This window comes from Mesoplodon mirus (genome assembly GCF_964341445.2).
Source record: "Mesoplodon mirus genome assembly, chromosome: 7".
Taxonomy (NCBI): Eukaryota; Metazoa; Chordata; class Mammalia; order Artiodactyla; family Ziphiidae; genus Mesoplodon; species Mesoplodon mirus.
Window position 1 is genome coordinate 30,361,742 of NC_138983.1, and position 20,935 is coordinate 30,382,676.

Here is a 20,935-nt window from a genome sequence, read left to right on the forward strand (position 1 = left end):
GAGCCTAGGGGAAGGGAGGAATGAGGAGTGACTGATTAACAGGCATGGGGTTTCTGTTTGGGATGATGAAAAGGCTCCGGAACTAAATAGTAATGTTGGTTGTACAACATTTTGAATGACTTAATGCCACTTATTATATACTTTAAAATTGTTAAAATGGTAAATTTTATGTTATATGTATTTTACCACAATAAAAATATATTTTAAAGAGATTGATAAAAAGTCAATACAATTGGACAAAATTAGCTACCAGGAGCAAGATTCTTTGTTCATGAAAAACATTCCACCTGTGCTTCTGCAGTTCCCCTAAGTTTGCATGCAGAATCTGAGTTATTATTTCCAATGCTGAAGAAAACCTTATCTAGTGTTTCTGGTGATATCGACACAACAATTTTGTACAGTAATTTTGTAATATATGTCGAGAACCATAACAGTGTTCATGCCATTTAAACTTAGAATAATTCCAAGGATTTATTTTAAGGAAATGTTTCACAAGAATAATATAGCTCCGTGGGGAAAAAAAAGTTTATTACAAATATGCCTATAATATCTGAATGCTGAGAGAAAATCCAACAATAGAGGATTGTTAGTTAACATCTGCAACATTAACATGATAAGATATCTATGGAAACTATTTAAATATTTTATGTTAGGTAAAAAGAACAGAATACTACGTTTTTAACTCCCTATGAATACAATTTAGTTAAAATGTATGCAAGCGATTGACAGAGATTGCACATTGAAACAGAAAGTGTAATAGGACTGAAAATGACTCTTTTTCCTTTTTACAAATCCCTTTACTATCCCTTCAGTTATTCTTTCATTCAAAGAATTGTTCATTCAAATGAATTCAAATGAATTCTTTCATTCAAAGTATTTTTGAGAAACTATAATGTGCCGGGCACTACGTTAAGAGTTGCAGCTACCATGATGAACAAGACAGTCAGGTTCCCTGCCCTCAGCAAGCTTTCATTCTAAGAGAGAAGATAAACAGAAGCAAATAATTATACAGTTAATTATCTAACTGTGATTGTGACAAGTGGTATGAGGAGATGTATAAGGTTTCTAAGAATAAGCAGATGTTTCATTTGAGGTCTCTGTTGGATACTTAGTGGAAATGTTTAGTAAAACACTGAATATAAGAAGGGAAGTCAGAACTATCCAAATAATTTGAGAGGTTATTAGACTTCTGATGGTAATTCAAGCCAAGGCAACTTCTGTGACTGCCTGGAAGGGAAGCATAAAGTGAGAAGCTAAGAAGGCTTAGGAATAAGATCCTGAGGAATTCCAATAAACAGAAGCAGTCTACAGTAGTTGCTAAGAACAGGGATTCTGGAGTTATGTTTCCTAGGTTCAAATTCCCAGCTTTGAGAGTTATTTAAATTTTCTGTGTCTCAATTTTCTAATATGTAAAGCCAGGATAACCTCTCATAGGATTTTACAAGAATTTATTGATATAGTATACATAGGGTACTTAGAAGAGTACCTAGCATATACTAAAATCTATATAAGTGTTGGCTGTGTGAAGGTCAGATATAAGACAAGAATCTCCCAAAGAATCCTAAAAAAGAATAGCCAAGGCAGTAGGAGAAAAAAATCCGGAGAGTAAAGTAAAAAGGCAGTGGATAAGAGTGGCAAATATTGCTGAAAGTTTATATAAAATGAGGACTGGAACGTATACATTTCATTTATGTTACAGAGATGCTGGTGGAGTAGAGGATAGGGGAGCAAGACTGGTGTGTGATAAGGAGGGAATTCTGATTTGTTTTCTTTTTTCTAACAACAGTAGTAATATTGTTATGATTTTTTAAAAGGAGATAGAGGAAGCAAAGAAAAACTCAGAGAGTTAAAAGTTACTTACACACCATCATTACAGTATTAAAGCACTGTAAACCTGACTACATATCAACTTTTACAGTGAGTTTTATACTTTCATATGTTTTCATGTTGCTAGTTAGGTTCCTTTTATTTCACCTTTAAGAACTCCTTTCAGAATACCACTCCTGAGTATATATCCGGAAAGAAAAAAAAAAAAAACACTAATTCAGAAAATACATGCAGGCTTCCCTGGTGATGCAGTGGTTGAGAGTCCACCTGCCAATGCAGGGGACACGGGTTTGTGCCCCGGTCCAGGAGGATCCCACATGCCACAGAGTGGCTGGGCCCGTGAGCCATGGCCACTGGGCCTGCACATCCGGAGACTGTGCTCCACATCAGGAGAGGCCACAACAGTGAGAGGCCCGTGTACCACAAAAAACAAACAAACAAACCAAAAAGGTACATGCATCCCACTGTTCATAGCAGCACTATTTACATTAACCAAGACATGGAAGCAACCCAAGTGTCCATCAATAGACAAATGGATAAAGAAGATGTGGTATATATATACATAATGGAATATTACTCAGTCATAAAAAAATGAAATTCTTCCATTTACAGCAACATGGATGTACTTAGACAATATTATGCTTAGTGAAATAAGTCAGACAGAGAAAGACAAACACTGTATGATATCACTTATATGTGGAATCTAAAAAATAATGCAATTGCATGTACATGCAAAACAGAAACAGACTCACAGACATAGAAAACAAACTTGTGGTGACCAAAGGGAAGAGGGGATGGGGGAAGGAAAAATTAAGGGTATGGGATTAACAAATGCACACTACTATGTATAAAATAGATAAGAAACAAGGATATATTGTGTAACAAAGGGAATTATAGCCACTATTTTGTAAAAACTTATAATGGAATATAATCTGCAAAAATACTGAATCACTATGCTGTACACCTGAAACAAATATAATACGGTAAATCAACTATACTAAACAAAAAGAACTCGACTGAGCTCTGACCACAAGAGCAACAGCCAGCTCTACCCACCACCAATCCCTCCCATCAGGAAACTTCCACAAACCTCTTAGATAGCCTCATCCACCAGAGGGCAGACAGCAGAAGCAAGAAGAACTACAATCCTGCAGTCTGTGGAACAAAAACTACATTCACAGAAAGACAAGATGAAAAGGCAGAGGGCTATGTACCAGATAAAGGAACAAGATAAATCCCCAGAAAAACAACTAAATGAAATGGAGATAGGCAATCTTCCAGAAAAAGGATTCAGAATAATGATAGTGAAAATGATCCAGGACCTCAGAAAAAGAATGGAGGCAAAGATCGAGAAGATGCAAGAAATGTTGAACAAAGATCTAGAAGAATTAAAGAACAAACAAACAGAGATGAACAATACAATAACTGAAATGAAAAATACACTAGAAGGAAACAATAGCAGAATAACTGAGGCAGAAGAACGGATAAGTGACATGGAAGACAGAATGGTGGAATTCACTGATGCAGAACAGAATAAAGAAAAAAGAATGAAAAGAAAGGAAGACAGATTACGAGACCTCTGGGACAACATTAAATGCAACAATATTCGCATTATAGAGGTCCCAGAAGGAGAAGAGAGAGAGAAAGGACCCAAGAAAATACTTGAAGAGATTATAGCCAAAAACATCCCTAACAAGGGAAAGGAAATAGCGACCCAAGTCCAGGACGCACAGAGAGTCCCATACAGGATAAACACAAGGAGAAACATGCCGAGACACATAGTAATCAAATAGGCAAAAATTAAAGACAAAGAAAAATTATTGAAAGCAACAGGGGAAGAACAACAAATAACATACAAGGGAACTCCCATAAGGTTAACACATGATTTCTCAGCAGAAACTCTACAAACCAGAAGGAAGTAGCATGATATACTTAAAGTGATGAAAGGGAAGAACCTACAACCAAGATTACTCTACCCAGTGATGATCTCACTCAGGTTTGATAGAGAAACCAAAAGCTTTACAGACAAGCAAAAGCTAAGAGAATTCAGCACCACCAAACCAGCTCTAAAACAAATGCTAAAGGAACTTCTCTAAGTGGGAAACACAAGAGAGGAAAAGGACCTACAAAACCAAATGCAAAACAATTAAGAAATGGTAATAGGAACATACATATCAATAATTACCTTAAATGTGATTGGATTAAAAGCTCCAACCAAAAGACACAGGCTTGTTGAATGGACACAAAAACAAGACCCATATATATGCGGTCTACAAGAGACCCACTTCACACCTAGCGACACATACAGACTGAAACTGAGGGGATGGGAAAAGATATTCCATGCAAATGGAAATCAAAAGAAAGCTGGAGTAGCAATACTCATATCAGATAAAATAGACTTTAAAATAAAAAATGTTACAAGAGACAAGGAAGGACATTACATAATGATCAAGGGATCAATCCAAGAAGAAGTTTTAACAACTATAAATATATATACACCCAACATAGGAGCACCTCAATACATAAGACAACTGCTAACAGCTCTAAAACAGGAAATTGACAGTAACACAATAATAGTGGGGAAATTTAACACCTCACACCAATGGACAGATCATCCAAACAGAAAATTCATAAGGAAACACAATCTTTAAATGATGCAAGAGACCGGATAGATTTAATTGATATTTATAGGACATTCCATTCAAAAACAGCAGATTACACTTTCTTCTCAAGTGCTCACAGAACATTCTCCAGGATAGATCATGTCTTGGGTCACAAATCAAGTCTCAGTAAATTTAAGAAAATTGAAATCATATCAAGCATCTTTTCTGACCACAATGCAATGAGATTAGAAGTCAATTACAGGGAAAAAACCATAAAAAACACAAACACATGGAAGCTAAACAATACGTTACTAAATAACCAAGAGATCAATGAAGAAATCAAAGAGGAAATCAAAAAATACCTAGAGACAAATGACAATGAAAACACGATGATCCAAAACCTATGGGATGCAGCAAAAGCTGTTCTAAGAGGGAAGTTTATAGCTATACAAGCCTACCTCAAGGAACAAGAAACATCTCAAATAAACAATCTAACGCTACACCTAAAGGAACAAGAGAAAGAAGAACAAACAAAACCCAAAGTTAGCAGAAGGAAAGAAATCATAAAGATCAGAGCAGAAAGAAATGAAATAGAAACAAAGAAAACAATAGCAAAGATCAATATAACTAAAAGCTGGTTCTTTGAGAAGATAAACAAATTGATAAACCATTAGCCAGAGTCATCAAGAAAAAGAGGGAGAGGACTCAAATCAATAAAATTAGAAATGAAAAAGGAGAAGTTACAACACACACCACAGAAACACAAAACATCCTAAGAGACTACTACAAGCAACTCTACGCCAATAAAATGGACAACCTGGAAGAAATGGACAAATTCTTAGAAAGGTATAACCTTCCAAGACTGAACCAGGAAGAAATGGAAAATATGACCAGACCAATCACAAGTAATGAAATTGAAACTGTGATTAAAAATCTTCCAACAAACAAAAGTCCAGGACCAGATGGCTTCACAGGTGAATTCTATTAAACATTTAGAGAAGAGCTAACACCCATCCTTCTCAGACTCTTCCAAATAATTGCAGAGGAAGGAACACTTCCAAACTCATTCTATGAGGCCACCATCGCCTGGATAATGAAACCAACAATACTACAAAAAAAGAAAATTACAGACCAATATCACTGATGAATACAGATGCAAAAATCCTCAACAAAATACTAGCAAACAGAATCCAACAGCACATTAAGAAGATCATACACCATGATCAAGTGGGATTTATCCCAGGGATGCAAGGATTCTTCAATATATGCAAATCAATCAATGTGATACACCATAGTAACAAACTGAAGAATAAAAACCATATGATCATCTCAATACATGCAGAAAAAGCTTTTAACAAAATTCAACATCCTTTCATGATAAGAACTCTCCAGAAAGTGGGCATAGAGGGAACCTACTTCAACATAATAAAGGCCATATATGACAAACCCACAGCAAACATCATTCTCAATGGTGAAAAACTGAAAGCATTTCCTCTAAGATCAGGAAGAAGACAAGGATGTCCACTCTCACCACTATTATTCAACATAGTTTTGGAAGTCCTAGCCATGGCAATCAGAGAAGAAAAAGAAATAAAAAGAATACAATTTGGAAAAGAAGAATTAAAACTGTCACTCTTTGCAGATGACAAGATACTATACATAGAGAATCCTAAAGATGCCACTAGAAAACTACTAGAGCTAATCAATGAATTTGGTAAAATAGTGGGATACAAAAGTAATGCACAGAAATCTCTTGCATTCCTATACACTAATGATGAAATATCTGAAAGAGAAGTTAAGGAAACACTCCCATTTACCATTGCAACAAAAGTAATAAAATACCTAGGAATAAACCTACCTAGGGAGACAAAAGATCTTTATGCAGAAAACTATAAGACACTGATGAAAGAAATTAAAAATGATACCAATAGAGGGAGAGATATACCATGTTCTTGGATTGGAAGAATCAATATTGTGAAAATGACTATACTACCCAAAGCAATCTACAGATTCAATGCAATCCCTATCAAATTACCAATTGCATTTTTTACAGAAGTAGAACAAAAAACTCTTAAAATTTGTATTGAGGCACAAAAGACCCCAAATAGCCAAAGCATTCTTGAGGGAAAAAAATACACAGCTGGAGGAATCAGACTCCCTGACTTCAGACTATACTACAAAGCTCCAGTAATCAAGACAATATGGTACTGGCACAAATACAGAAATTAGATCAATGGAACAGGATAGAAAGCCCAGAGATAAACCCACACACCTATCATCAACTACTCTATGACAAAGGAGGCAAGGATATATAATGGAGAAAAGACAGTCATTTCAATAAGTGGTGCTGGGAAAACTGGACAGTTACATGTAAAAGAATGAAATTAGAACACTCCTAACACCATACACAAAAATAAATTCAAAATGGATTAGAGAACTAAATGTAAGACCAGGCACTATAAAACTCTTAGAAGAAAACATAGGAAGAACACTCTTTGACATAAATCACAGCAACATCTTTTTTAATCCACCTCCTAGAGTAATGGAAATAAAAACAAAAATAAACAAATGGGAGCTAATGAAACTTCAAAGCTTTTGCACAACAAAAGAAACCATAAACAAGACCAAAAGACAACCCTCAGAATGGGAGAATATATTTGCAAATCAATCATCAGACAAAGAATTAATCTCCAAAATATATAAACAGGGTCATGCAGCTCAATATTAAAAAAACAAACAACCCAATCCAAAAATGGGCAGAAGACCCAAATAGACATTTATCCAAAGAAGACATACAGATAGCCAAGAAGCAAATGAAAACCTTCTCAACACCACTAATTATTAGGGAAATGCAAATCAAAACTACAGTGAGGTATCACCCCACACCAGTTAGAATAGGCATCATCAGAAAATCTACAAACAACAAATGCTAGAGAGGGTGTGGAGAAAAGGGAACCTTCTTGCACTGTTGGTGGGAAAGTAAGTTGATACAGCCACTATGGAGAACAGTATGGAGGTTCCTTAAAGAACTAAAAATAGGATTACCATATGACCCAGCAATCCCACTACTGGGCATATACCCAGAGAAAACCATAATTCAAAAAGACACATGCACCTCAATGTTCATTGTAGCACTATTTACAATGGCCAGGACATGGAAGCAAGCTAAGTGTCCATCGACAGATGAATGGATAAAGAAGATGTGGTACATATATACAATGGAATATTACTCAGCCATAAAAAGGAACGAAATTGGGTCATTTGTAGAGACGTTGATGCATCTAGAGACTGTTATACAGAGTGAGGTAAGTCAGAAATAGAAAAACAAATATCATATATTAATGCATATATGTAGAACCTAGAAAATGGTACAGATGAACCAGTTTGCAGAGCAGACATTGAGACACAGAAGTAGAGAAAAAAACGTATGGACACAAAAGGGGAAGGCAGCGGGGGTGGGAATTGTGGTGTGATGAATTGGTAGATTGGGATTGACATGTATACACTTATGTGTATAAAATGGATGACTAATAAGAAAACAAATTTAAGTAATATTATAAAAAAAAAAAGGAAAAAAAAAAGAACTACTTTCATTAATTTCTTGTAAGGCAGGTCTAGTGATGATGAACTCCCTCAGCTTTTCTTTGTCTTGGAATGTGTTTATTTCTCCTTCCTTTCTGAAGGACAGCTTTGCTGAGTATAGTATTCTTGGTTGGCAGTTTTTTTTTTTCTTTCAGCACTGTGAATGTATCGTCTCACTCTCCCGTGGCCTGCAAGGTTTCTGCTGAGAAATCCACTGAGAATTTTATGGCGGCTCCTTTGTAGGTTTTCTGTCATTATTTCTCAAAATAAGCTTTCGGTCTCTTTCTTTTTCTCTGCTCCTTCTGGGAAAAGTGGCAGTTTTGTAAGATAAATAAGTTCTAGAAACCTATTATAAAGCACAATATCTATAGCTAACAATACTATATTGTATACTTAAAATTTGCCAGGATACCAGATCTTACATTAAGCATTCTTACCACACACACACACACGCACGTACGTATGCACGCATGCAAATGATATTAACAACAAAGAGGCAGGAGGAAACTTGGGGAGGTGATGGATATGTTTATGTCCTTGATGGTGGTGATGATTTCATAGGGTTATACTTATCTCCAAACTCAAGTTGTATACTTTAGATACATACAAATTTTTACATGACATCATACCTCAATAAAGTTGTTCTGAAAAATCTCAGAGAGCATCTTACACAAAGTGTCAATGTGGCCTCCAGCCCTAAATGTCACACAGACTATAATGGCACATAAGAAATTACTCTTCAGGATGGTAACTATGATCATAACTTTTTTTTTTTTTTGCTCTGCCACCAAGCCTAAATGTAAAGGCTTAAATATTTCCAGTATTTCTTTTAAAGGCCAGCCCTATAACTGCTGTCCTGGCTCTTCCCTTAAGCCCCTACAATTCCCTTTGTTAATGTCCAAATGATTGAGTTACAGAGGAGCTGGTCAGATTTATCATCACAATTGGTTTCACTGTAATCGCATTTGGACCCAAATCTGACTAGAGTGAAAGCGTGAGTATTGAGACACTTTTGCTAATAATGAGAAATGCTTTGGGCATTTCTAGTTTGAAAAAGAAATGCTAACTGTTGACTGCCAATAAATAAAGGAGATTCCATAATATGAGAGTGGTAAACACTGGCCGTGATGGTGATAGCAATAGACAACACTCAACAATGGTGCTTGAACCAAGAAGGGCTCTCAAGTACCCTGGGATAAACAGCCATATAGGGACAGGCAGGAACTAGGAGCAGGCAATCCTGGGTCTTTGAGTAGGATCATAGGGTCCAGCATCACCAGTATCAATGGGATGGGTGAAGGCAGGGAATGAAACAGTCACAGGTCAGACTAGTCATATCCATAACAAATATGGTGTCTGAAAAGGGCCTGAAGCACACAGCCTGATCCGAAATCTTCAAAGGAAAAATGAAATGGAATGAAAGGAAAAGGAAGGGAAAAAAGGGAAGGGATGGAAAGGAAAGGGATGGGAAAAGAAGGAAAGGGAAAGAAAGGAGAAAGGTAAGGGAGGGGAGGGGAGAAAAGAGAGGAGCACTGAAATTAAAAGGGGCTTAGACTGGCTGGTAGTTCGAGCATCAGAGAACTTCTTGTTTATGACTTAACCCATTTCCTCCTTTGTAAAATGGGAGTGATGTTGATGACTACTTCAGAGGATTGCCATGAGAGAATTAAATAACAAAGGAAAGTACCTGACACATAGTTGCTCATCAGATGTTGATTTTCTGCCTTCCTCAGTGACAAGTATTGCTCCAGCAGCTGCCTGGGGATTTCATGTTGTTATTTTTATTGAGGCAGCCAGACCTACATGTTGGGCCTATCCAGAAAGTCTAAATTTTAATTTCAGAGAAGCTTTAACCCAGATAAGGAATTGGCTCTTTTGGTTTCAAAGAACCTAATGATCTGCTTGACTTTCTGCCCCAGTGACTCTCACTCTTCTCAGCTGCCAGTTCCATTGTACCACAGACTAGAAGGGCAATGCTATCCCTATAAAGAGCCATCTTAAGGATTTCTAGACAAATGGCTTAGAAGTTCAATGTCAAGTCATCTTGCAAATGATCATGAAGTGTACTGCAGATGTGTCCTAATTTCACTCTTCTTAGCCTTGGTCTCATAGGGTCTTAGATGTACCAAAAGTTGTATTACTTTTGTTGATACCCATACTTCTTTCTTAAGAGTACTGCCCAACCTATAGCCTTGGATTATGATATTCATACCATGTGACCTCACTGCTTGATCATGGCCGATTGAAGCAGTGACAAGCATTGGCCCAAGACTGGCCAATCATATATTCTCTTCTATGCATTTAGAATCTGGACACAAAAATGTTACTACATTTTGCAGCAAGCCAAGCAGAGAGTCCATGCAGAGCAAAGACCACTAAGTCGGGGTGATATAAACCAATTGGAAGTGAGTAGAAAAGATCAATCTGCTGAGAGAAAGGGATGAAATATCTGCCTGGAGAAGGAGAGATGAGAGCCGGTGTGTCTTCAGAAACAGAGCAAGGACAGAGAATGGATGTCTGATGATTTTCCAGATCCCTTGAGGCTTGGCTGTAATTCTAGCATTTTATTTATGGGTAATTTTCCTGTGACTGCACAATGCATTCCCTTGTTCTTAAGTTATATAAATGTATCTCTTCTTTTGTTGCTGTTTTCAACCAAATATGCCCAAGACATCAGGCCAAGAGTCCTATCTTTGAATCAGTCTTGGGGTAGAGTGTCTCCTGTCAGACTGTCTTAACTCCATCTCCCACCTGCCTGCAACACTCTTCTTCCAAAGGCAGCTTCTGCTCTCTGGCTCTGCCCATATGAAAGAAACTGCCCACTGCCTAGATTCACTACTGTCCATTGTATCAGTCATTCTCTTAACAAGTCTATGGGTGACAAAGGGTGGGACTATATTTTTTAAATAAAATAGAAACTTCTCAGAGTTTTCAGGATACAGAAAGAAAGAATATAAAATCACGTACATACACATGCACTATAATTTTCCAGTTCAGGAGAGAAATGTTGAAAATTCGAAGAGAGTATCTTTGGTTCTAATTCTAGCTCTGCTGCATTCAAAATAATGTGGCCTTGGGAAATCATGACCTAGGAAAAAGTCAGCCTTTTAATCTTAAAAACAGGGATATTACCCATCTCATGCAGTTATTGTAAGGATTAAATGAGAGAATGAATATATTCTGTGAACAATTCAGTGCTATACAAAAATAGGGAAACATCATTTCCTTTACGAGAAATATACTTAAAGACCTGGGTTAACAGAAGTATCTCAAGTAGCAATACCAGTAAACTCAGAAGCTTAGATTTTATATTGAGATATAAGTGACATATAACCTTGTGTATGTTTAAGGTTTACAGTGCATTGATTTGATACATTTATATATTTCAGTATGATTACCACTGTAGCATTAACTAACACGTCTATCACAGCACATAATTATTCCTATTTTGTGGTGAGAACAATTAAGATCCAGTCTCTCAGACACTTTGAAATTTATAATACAATATCATTGACTATAATCACTATGCTGTGCATTAGAGCTCCAGGATTTATTTATCTACTAGTTGTAAGCTTATACTCTTAAACAACATTTCTCCAATTCCCCTGCCTCCCAGCCTCTGGTAACCACCATTCTACTCTCTGTTGCTTCAACTTCAGCTTTTTGAAATTCCACATGTAAGTGATATCATATTTGTCTTCCTCTGTCTGACTTATCTCACTTAGCATAATACCTTCAAGTTCCATTCATGCTATCGCATTTCTCGTGGCTGAATAATATTCCATTGTATATACAGACATACATCAGAGATACTGAGGGTTCAGTTCCAGACCACTGCAATCAAATGAATAGCTCAATAAAGCAACTCACACAAATTTTTTGGTTTCCAGTGAATATAAAATTTATGTCTACACTATACTACAGTCTTTTAAGGGAGCAATAGCATTATGTCCTAAAAAAATGTACATACCTTAGTTAAAAAATACTATATTGCTAAAAAATGCTAACCATTATCTGAGCCTTCAGCTGATGGAGGGTCTTGCCTCAGTGTTGATGGCTGCTGACTGATCAGGGTGGTGTTGCTGAAGGTTGGGGTGGCTATGGCAATTTCTTAAAATAAGATAACAATGAAGTTTGCCACATTGATTGACTCTTACTTTCATGAATGATTTCTCTGTAACATGAAATGCTGTTTGATAGCATTTTACCCACAGTAGAACTTCTTGCAGAATTGGGATCAATCCTCTGAACCCCTCCCTCTGCTTTAGAAACTAATTTTATGTAATATTCTAAATTCTCTGTTGTCATTTCAACTGTCTTCATCACATCTTCACCAGGAGTAGATTCCATCTCAAGAAACCACTTTCTTCACTCATCCATAAGAAATAACTCCTCATCCATTAAAATTTTATCATGAGATAGCAGCAATTCAGTCACATATTCAGGCTATACTGCTAATTCTAGTTTTCTTGCTGTTTCCACCACACATGCAGCTTTTTCCTCCACTGAAGTCTTGAACCCCTCAAAGTCATCCATGAGGGTTGGAATCAGCTTCCTCCAAGTTACAGTTAATGTTGATATTTTGACTTCTTCCCCTGAATCACGAATGTTCCTAATGGCATATAGAATGGTGAATCCTTTCCAGAAGGTTTTCAACTGACTTTGTCCTGATCCATCAGAGGAATCACTACCTATGGCAGATATAGCCTTATGAAATGTATTTAAGTAATGGGACTTGAAAGTTGAAATTACTCCTTGATCCATGGGCTACAAAATGGATGTTGTGTTATAGCAGACATAAAGAACATGAATCTAGTTATACGTCTCCATCAGAGCTCTTGGGTGACCAGGTATATTGCCAATGAGCAGTGATATTTTGAAAGGAATCTTTTTTTCTGGCAGTAGGTCTCAACAGTGTGCTTAAAATATTCAGTAAACCATATTGTAAACAGTTATGCTGTCATCCAGGCTTTGTTGGTCCATTTATAGAATACAGAGTAGATTTAGCATAATTCTTAAGGGTCCTAGGATTTTCAGAATGGTAAATGAGCATTGGCTTCAACTTGAAGTCACCAGCTGCATTAGCTCATAGGAGAATCAGCCTGTCCTTTAAAACTTTGAAGCTTTGACTTCTCCTCTCTAGCTATGACAGTCCTAGATGGCATCTTCTTCCAATATAAGCTTGTTTCATCTACATTGAAAATCTCTTGTTTAGTATAAACACCTTCATTAATTTCTCAGCTAGACATTCTGGATAACTTGCTGTAGCTTCTACATCAGCATTTGCTACTTCACCTTGCACTTGTATGTTATAAAGATGGCGACTTTCCTTAAGCCTCATGAACCAACTTCTGCCAGCTCCAAATTTTCTCCAGCAGCCTCATCACCTCTCTCAGCATTCAGAGAATTGAAGAGAGTTATAGCCTTGGCTTTGATTAGGCTTTGGCTTAAGGGAATGTTGTGGCTGGTTGGATCTTCTATTCAGACCACTCAAACTTTCACCATGTCAGCAATAAGGTTGTTTCACTTTCTTATCATTCATACTTTCACTGGAGCAGCACTTTCAGTTTCCTTCAAGGACTTTTCCTTTGCATTCACAACTTGGCTAACTATGTGGCACGAGAGGCCTAGCCTTTGGCCTATCTTGGTTTTCAACATGCCTTCCTCATTAAGCTTAATCATTCCTAGCTTTTGATTTAAAGTGAGAGACATTCAACTCTTCCTTTCATTTGAACACTTAGAGGTCACTGTAGGGTTATTAATTGGCCTAAATTCAATATTGTTGTATCTCAGGGAATAGGGAGGACCAAGGAGAAGGAAAGAAATGGGGAAATGGTAGGTCAATGGGGCTGTCAGGATACACACAACATTTATCAATTAAGTTCATCATCTTATATGGGTACAGTTCATGGCGCCCCATAACAATTACAATAGTAACATCAAAGATCACTGATCAGAGATCACCATAACAAATATAGTAATAATAAAAAAAGTTTGAAAATTGCAAGCATTACCAAAATATGACACAGAGACACAAAGTGAGCAGATGCTATTGGAGTGTGCACCAGTAGACTTGCTCTATGCAGGGTTGCTACAAACCTTCCATTTGTAAAAAATGAAATATCTGAGAAGCACAATAAAGCAAAACACAATAAAACAAGATATGCCTGTATCTGAGAATCATTTACTTCAAAAATAGTAGAGACTACCTCTCTACTATTTTTGAAGTAAATTAACGTCTTCCATTGACATACAAGCTACTGTTATTTTGCTGTTTAGACTGAGTTGAAGAGGAGGAAGAGAAACTGGGCTTCTGGGCTGATATATGATATTCCCAAACCAAAGAAACTACCTAAAAAATATGTATAAACTTCATTGGGCAGTGACCTCTATGACCTGCTCAATTATCCATGCATTAACTCAAAAAAAAAGAAAAGAAATTTAAGGGCTTAAAATGAGCTTAGTACTATAATAGGCATAATAAGGGTAAAAAAGGAAATAATCTAGTTTTTATCCTCAGATAGCTTTTGATCAGTCAGAAAACAAGACAATTTCATTTAATTCAGTGCTTATTCATGCGTTTATCACTCATATGTTCAAACATTCAATCAACTAACATTCATGAAGATACTACTCTGTGCTAAGAGTAAACTGCTTCAACTAAAGTGTTTTTAAAGAACATCCCATTTCCTATCCTCAGGGACAGAGGTAAAGAAATAACTATAATTCCTTCTTTTCTTCATTGTTCTTTCCTTTCTCTCTCCTTCTTTTTCCTTCCTTCTTTATCTTCCTTCCTTCCTTCTCTTAATCCAGTTACTATTTAGAAAGCCTTGACTATTTGACAAGCACTGGGCTCTCTGCTTCTAACCCACAGGACAGAAAAAGTCAAGTGTAGGTTGTGGTAACTAGCTTCCAAGGTGGCCCGAAGATCCCTGCCTCCTGGTGTTCACACCCTTGCTAATCCCTTTCCAGACTGATCTATGCAACCAATAGGATATTGTGGAAATGATGGTTCATGACTCTTGAGGGTGGGTCTTAAAAGACACTGTCTCTTCTATCTTGCTCTCTTGGGGCACTTGCTCTGGGGGAAGCCAGCTGATGTTTTATAAGGATACTCAAGGAGCCATATGGACAGGGTCACCCAGCAAGAAACTTAGGCCTCTTGCCAACCACCAACAGTAACTGGGTAGGTATGTAAGTGAACTAATTTGGGAACAGATCTATCAGACAAAGTGAAACCATTAAATGACTGCAGTCCCACTGACATCTGGACTACAACCTCATGAAAGACTCTAAGCCAGATATTCAGAGACAATACAGACACTAAATACGTAATTACAAGTGTGAATAAGTAGACACATTGTGAGATATGTTATTGAGGAGATAGGAACAGAGTGCACACACAGAAGTGGATTACCCAGCCCAGCCTAGCAAAATTGAACAATGTGTCACCGAAAGAGGCAAGAGTTAGGTCTTGATCAATGATTTAGTGTTAGTCAAGTAGTGGGACCCTCATGTGTAAAGCAATAGAGCTGTGAGTAAACTTGGCAGAATGTAGTTTCTGAGTGACCACAATTTTTGAAAGGAAAGGAAATAAGATTGCTCTCCAGGCATTAAACAATGAATCTACACATTATGAATTGGAGTTGAGATATTTGAAACAAACTTTTAAAGAAAGAATGGCTCTCATACCTGTAACAAGATTAAGAATGTTAACATATGTAAAGAAATAATTATAGGACTGTTCTCACAGGATGAGTAAGGCAGTAATAGGTCAGTGCCTATCCAAGTCTTATCTACAAGGGCGGGGAGGGGAGGCTGCTGTCATGCTAACACAGGTACCCTGCCCACCTTAAAGTTACATCCTGGTAGTGGAGAATAGAGTGCTATCAGAATTTGAAGTTACAAAGCATGAGAAGCATATAACTTATTCCCCCTGCTTTGATACTGTGCTCTTAAAAGGGTGCTGTGTTTGTGTAGTCTAGCTAATCCAATGGAGAGTTACAGATCTCATTGTAATTTAGTAAACGGGCATTCTGGCTTCATACATCAGGTCATTGTGACTGTAGGTAGGAATAGTTTTGAGAACAGATTTCTGGAACTTACAAGGATGTGGACCAGACTAAGGCCTCCTTAGCCACCTGATTGGGTGGTGGGCTGGTCTTCCTCCAAATACATTTTCACTGCATCAGCATACCCTACCTGCTTTTCCAAGCATGATGGCAAAGAACAGGAACTCTGGAGCCAACATCACAGATTTAAATCCAAGCCATGTGAAATTGGGCAAGTTACTTAATCCCTCTGTGCCTCAGTTTGTAAGCCACTCTGTGTTTAGCATGGTGATTATAGTGGAACAGCCCTCATGGGGTTGTGTGAGGATTGAAGGAGTATCACATGTAAAGGGCTTAATACACTATCTGGTTCCATATTATTATTTTTCCATCAAAACTTTCTACAGAGGAAATTCTAGTAACTGAAAGTAGTTCATTCACTTATAAAATACAAATGGGGAAAGTAGAAGACAAAAGATGAGAGGCCACATATAGAGGACCTTGGAACTTCAACCTTATTCTAAAGGCAGTTAAGACCATTGAAAGATTATAAGCTAAAGACTGGTGATTATATGTGCACCATAGAAAACTCATGGTTGTAGCAGGTAGAGAATGATTTACAAAGGGTGAAAAACTGGAGGCAGAGAAAGTAACTAGGTGATAGGGGCCCACAGTTCCATGAGATGGCAGTGGGGATTGAAAGAAGAGTAGGGATTCAAAAGCCATTTAGAAACTAGAGTAATAGGACATGGTAATCAGTTAGAAATGGGGTTGAGGATAGCACAGTGGCCAGGCTGGGGTAAAATACAAGTTCCTCCTCACGGGACCACATGCCAGTTATTTATTCACTCTGGGCCTTGGTTTACTCATCTGCAAAATGAGGACATTAATGGTACTTACTCCAAGGATTGTATGAGTATTAAGGTTTTATTAAAATGTAAAATGTGAGGTATAATGGTACTGACCTCATACGGTTGGTATGATAAAGTGCTTAGAACAGTGTGTGGCACATAATAGGCGCTATAGGAATGGGACCAGCCTAGGATACGTCTTAGGTTATTGGCTTGCGTGAGCGGGTGGGTGGTAATGTGAATCACTGAGATAGGGAAGGAAAGAATAGAAGCAAGTATTTCAAATGATGGGTTTTAGGTGCTAATGCTGTCCAAGTATATAGGTTCAGCATGTGGGTGTGTGTGCATGAAGGTTCACATATGCATGTTTACTAGTGTCACACACAGTGACAAATCTTGTGCATATATTATCTTATTTACAGGAGAGGTAGCTATTACTGAAATAGCAATTACTGTAAATAATACATTTTACATATGAAGTTGCGACTCTGATCAAGCATTATGGTATCCACCTTATAAGGTCATTATAATGATTGAATGAGAGAGTACATGTAAAATATCTGCACGATGGCCTGGTACCCAGTAAGAACTCAGAAAAGAGTCATTATTAACACTGTTAGTGTGGCCATGTTGTTGCTAATGTGCTTTGCATGAGGTTAGACAGCTATTGAGCATCAAGGTTGGGGTTCAAATCTAGGACTGTCCAACTGAAAAGCAGTGGCTCATAATCACTGTTAGTGAGTAGGTCTGTGGACCCTACAGTGTAGATGGCTCAAAGCTAAGTGGTATGAAGGATACACACAGACTGAAACACACAAAGACCTTAAAGTCTTACAGGGGTTGCCGGACAGTCTGGTTGAAAAGAAAAGAAGTATCCGATGTGGGATGAAGATTGCCTTGACCAGAACAATGAATCATCAACTAGGTTTTAAAATGCAGTCAGGTGAGGAGAGTTGGGAAGGTGCCCCGGTGTCAGGGTGAGCAGAGTCCAGAAGGTGTGAATGAATAGGAGGCATACTGATGATTCAGAGAAGCCACGATAGGAAGTGTCAGATCCCCAAACACAGATTTGCAGACCAATTGGGTACTAACCTAACTGCTCCAATGCCCTGAGATTAAGCCCAAGCATTGCCTCTAGGACTGATCTGGAATGAAACTTTAGTTGTCAAAAGGAAAGCAGCCAGGGCCATGTTTGCTTGGTGCTGCTTGCAGGAGTTACATCCATAAGAAATCGTGGGAGGTGCACATGGAACTCCCCACCCACTGGGGTTGATACCCAAGCTAATTGAACACATTTCCAAAGCCTCCCGTGTGAGAAGGAAAAAATAAAAATGTTCTCCCAACATTTTTGAAGTTCATAAATGTGGCAAATGTTCAATAACTATATTTAACTCTTGTTGCATATTCCCTGGTTTTTGAAATATATTAAACCAACAATTTCATGCACTTGACAGGAAAGGCACATTTTTCTGCTCTTTTTTCTTTTGCCCTTTGAAGTGACCACCCATGTCTGCTACTGTCTTGAAGTTTGGGCTCAAGATTTACCTTTTCCAAAAGTTGCCCTGGCTAAACATGCCTCTCATTGAGCTTTTCCTCCCTTTGTTTAGCATTTTGGTATTGGATGTGAGCGAGGTCCTGGCAGCAAGCAGGAGAATGGAAAGATGGGAGGAAAAGGTGCAGAGTCCAACATCCACAAGGCAGAAGCTCAGAGGTGAACAGTCAGGATCTGCTGCGCCTTTAATTATCCCTGTTGCACTGTAAACATTGCTCTAGGTTCCTGCTCCTCAAAGTAGGGTCCTTGGACCAGAGTCATCATGAACACCTGGGTGCTTGTAAAAAATGCAGACTCTTAGACCTGCCCCAGATCTACTGAATCAAAATCTTCATTTTTACAAGCTGTGCAGGTGATCCTTATACATAGTGACATTCTAGAAGCACTGTGCTAATGCAGATGTATCACACTGCATTACAGTTGTTTTGTCTCCTTGCCTGTCTCTCCCTACACTGTGGTTCCTCCAGGGATGAACTGCATTTTATGGATCCCTATAGTCCAGCACCTAACCCAGTGCCCAGGAAACAGAAATAGTTACCACGCATTCTGTGCTTATTATTTGCCAGGTGGCGATATATATACTTTCAATCATTTAATCTTTACAACAATCCTACGAGGTCACCGTTATTTCCATTTTGCAGATTAAATAATCAGGGCTCGAAGACCATAAGTAATTCACCTAAAGTCACAGAAATAGAAAGCAACAGAACTGGCATTCAGATGGATCCTTATCGGACTATACAAAACGACCTCTTCACCACTATTTTATACTTCCCTAGATGTTTAACAGATATTTATGGAATTACACAGAATTTTCTGTGCACAATCTCGGCTGAGTCTCTGCTTCTTTCTCTCATAAAGTGAAAGGACTAGGGCTGCAGTTTTCATTTACCATGCAGTTTCTAAAGTGCAGAAGCATCCTGTCTGCCTTCAAGGAAGTGGCCTGTAACTATACTAGGAATTCTGCATCCCCCAGCCCTCTCCTCTTGTAAGATCGGCAAGTGTTAGTAAGCCCTGCAGACAAGCAATCCGTCAGGCAGAAGGCAGCCCAGAGCCCTTAAATAAAACATCCTCACAACCTTCCTCGGAGAGCATGGAGACAAATACCACGGATGTGAACGGTGTCGCTGGGATTACCAATGACGTGCTAATGGCTGTTCAGGCAATCTCCGTGCCTCTTGCGCTCTGAGTCACCCGCTCCCTTTGGAGCCTGTGCTCACGTCATTAAGGGACCGAGAGCTATTCACAGATCACTGACTAAAGGCAAGCTTGAGTCCGGCCTGCACCCCCACCCCCCACGGCCCTCTCCAAAAGACTAAGGTCACGGACAGGAGGCCCTGGAGCTTTTTACCGCCGCCACAATGAAGGGAGAAGGAAAGACAAGTCTTTCTCTCTTCTTTACATCCATCACTTTAGCTGTGCTTCTGCAGATGCAAACTTTCCTCTTATTCCAGAATACGTTGAAACTCTTTACAAGGAACAAGCAGAATCTTGAGGAGGGTGATATACTTTTGACAGTTTATCATTATTCTAAAAAAAACTTTCTGATGTTATTTTTAATTCCACAGACATTTCATTACTAATCAACCCCGGAGCTTTCAGTTTCTAGAATACACACACATTTCCTTTTTTGGATTTTTTATGTGACTGCTTGGTTGAAATTACTGTAATTTCACTTGTTTGTTCTTGCCATAATGGGATCATCTAAGAGACTAGGAAACATTAAGTGTAATATTTCCAGACACCACATTTTCTCCTACCCTGACTTAATCCTTTGAAGTAAAACATCACTTGGTTTTCCCACTGAGCACTTCTCCCTAAAATAAAATCACAGATCTGCTTTGGTCATTCTAACACTTAGATATTTCCAAGTTAACTTTCAGGGAGTCACAACTTGACAAGCCTAAAAAGTACTATATTTAGCTGCAATTTGGGAGTGATTTGGGAATGAAGATTGAATCTGAAGAAGCAAGATGGGATAGAGTATTTTGAGGTGAACGAAACAGGTAACAACTGCAGAATTATTTTTTCCTGAATAAACCAGGATCTATTTGATGGCCACTTTTTTATCCTTTCTCATAATCAATCCAACATTTATACAAGTTTGAGCTCTTCAAGTTTAATCACAGGTTTTATCCTAAAAGATAATTTTCCTGATTGACAGGAAAAAAAAGCTATTCATTATATAAAGCAAACTGGCTGGTGATACATTTTAGCCCAATTTGCTTTCTTTGCTAATACCAAAACATATGAACTTAAGCATTTTGTTGGTGAAGAAAATATCACACTGGAATTATTAAGACCAGTCATCAAAGTGATAAGAAAAGGGAACAATTTTTTCCAGACTTCCAGACTTTTTGAATTCTTATATCCAGCCTGAGAGCAGAGTTCTCAGCGTCAATTACATTGTTCAGTCAAAGAATGACCATGGAGAAGAAGAAAAAAAAAAAGTAACATGTCTCCCATTTC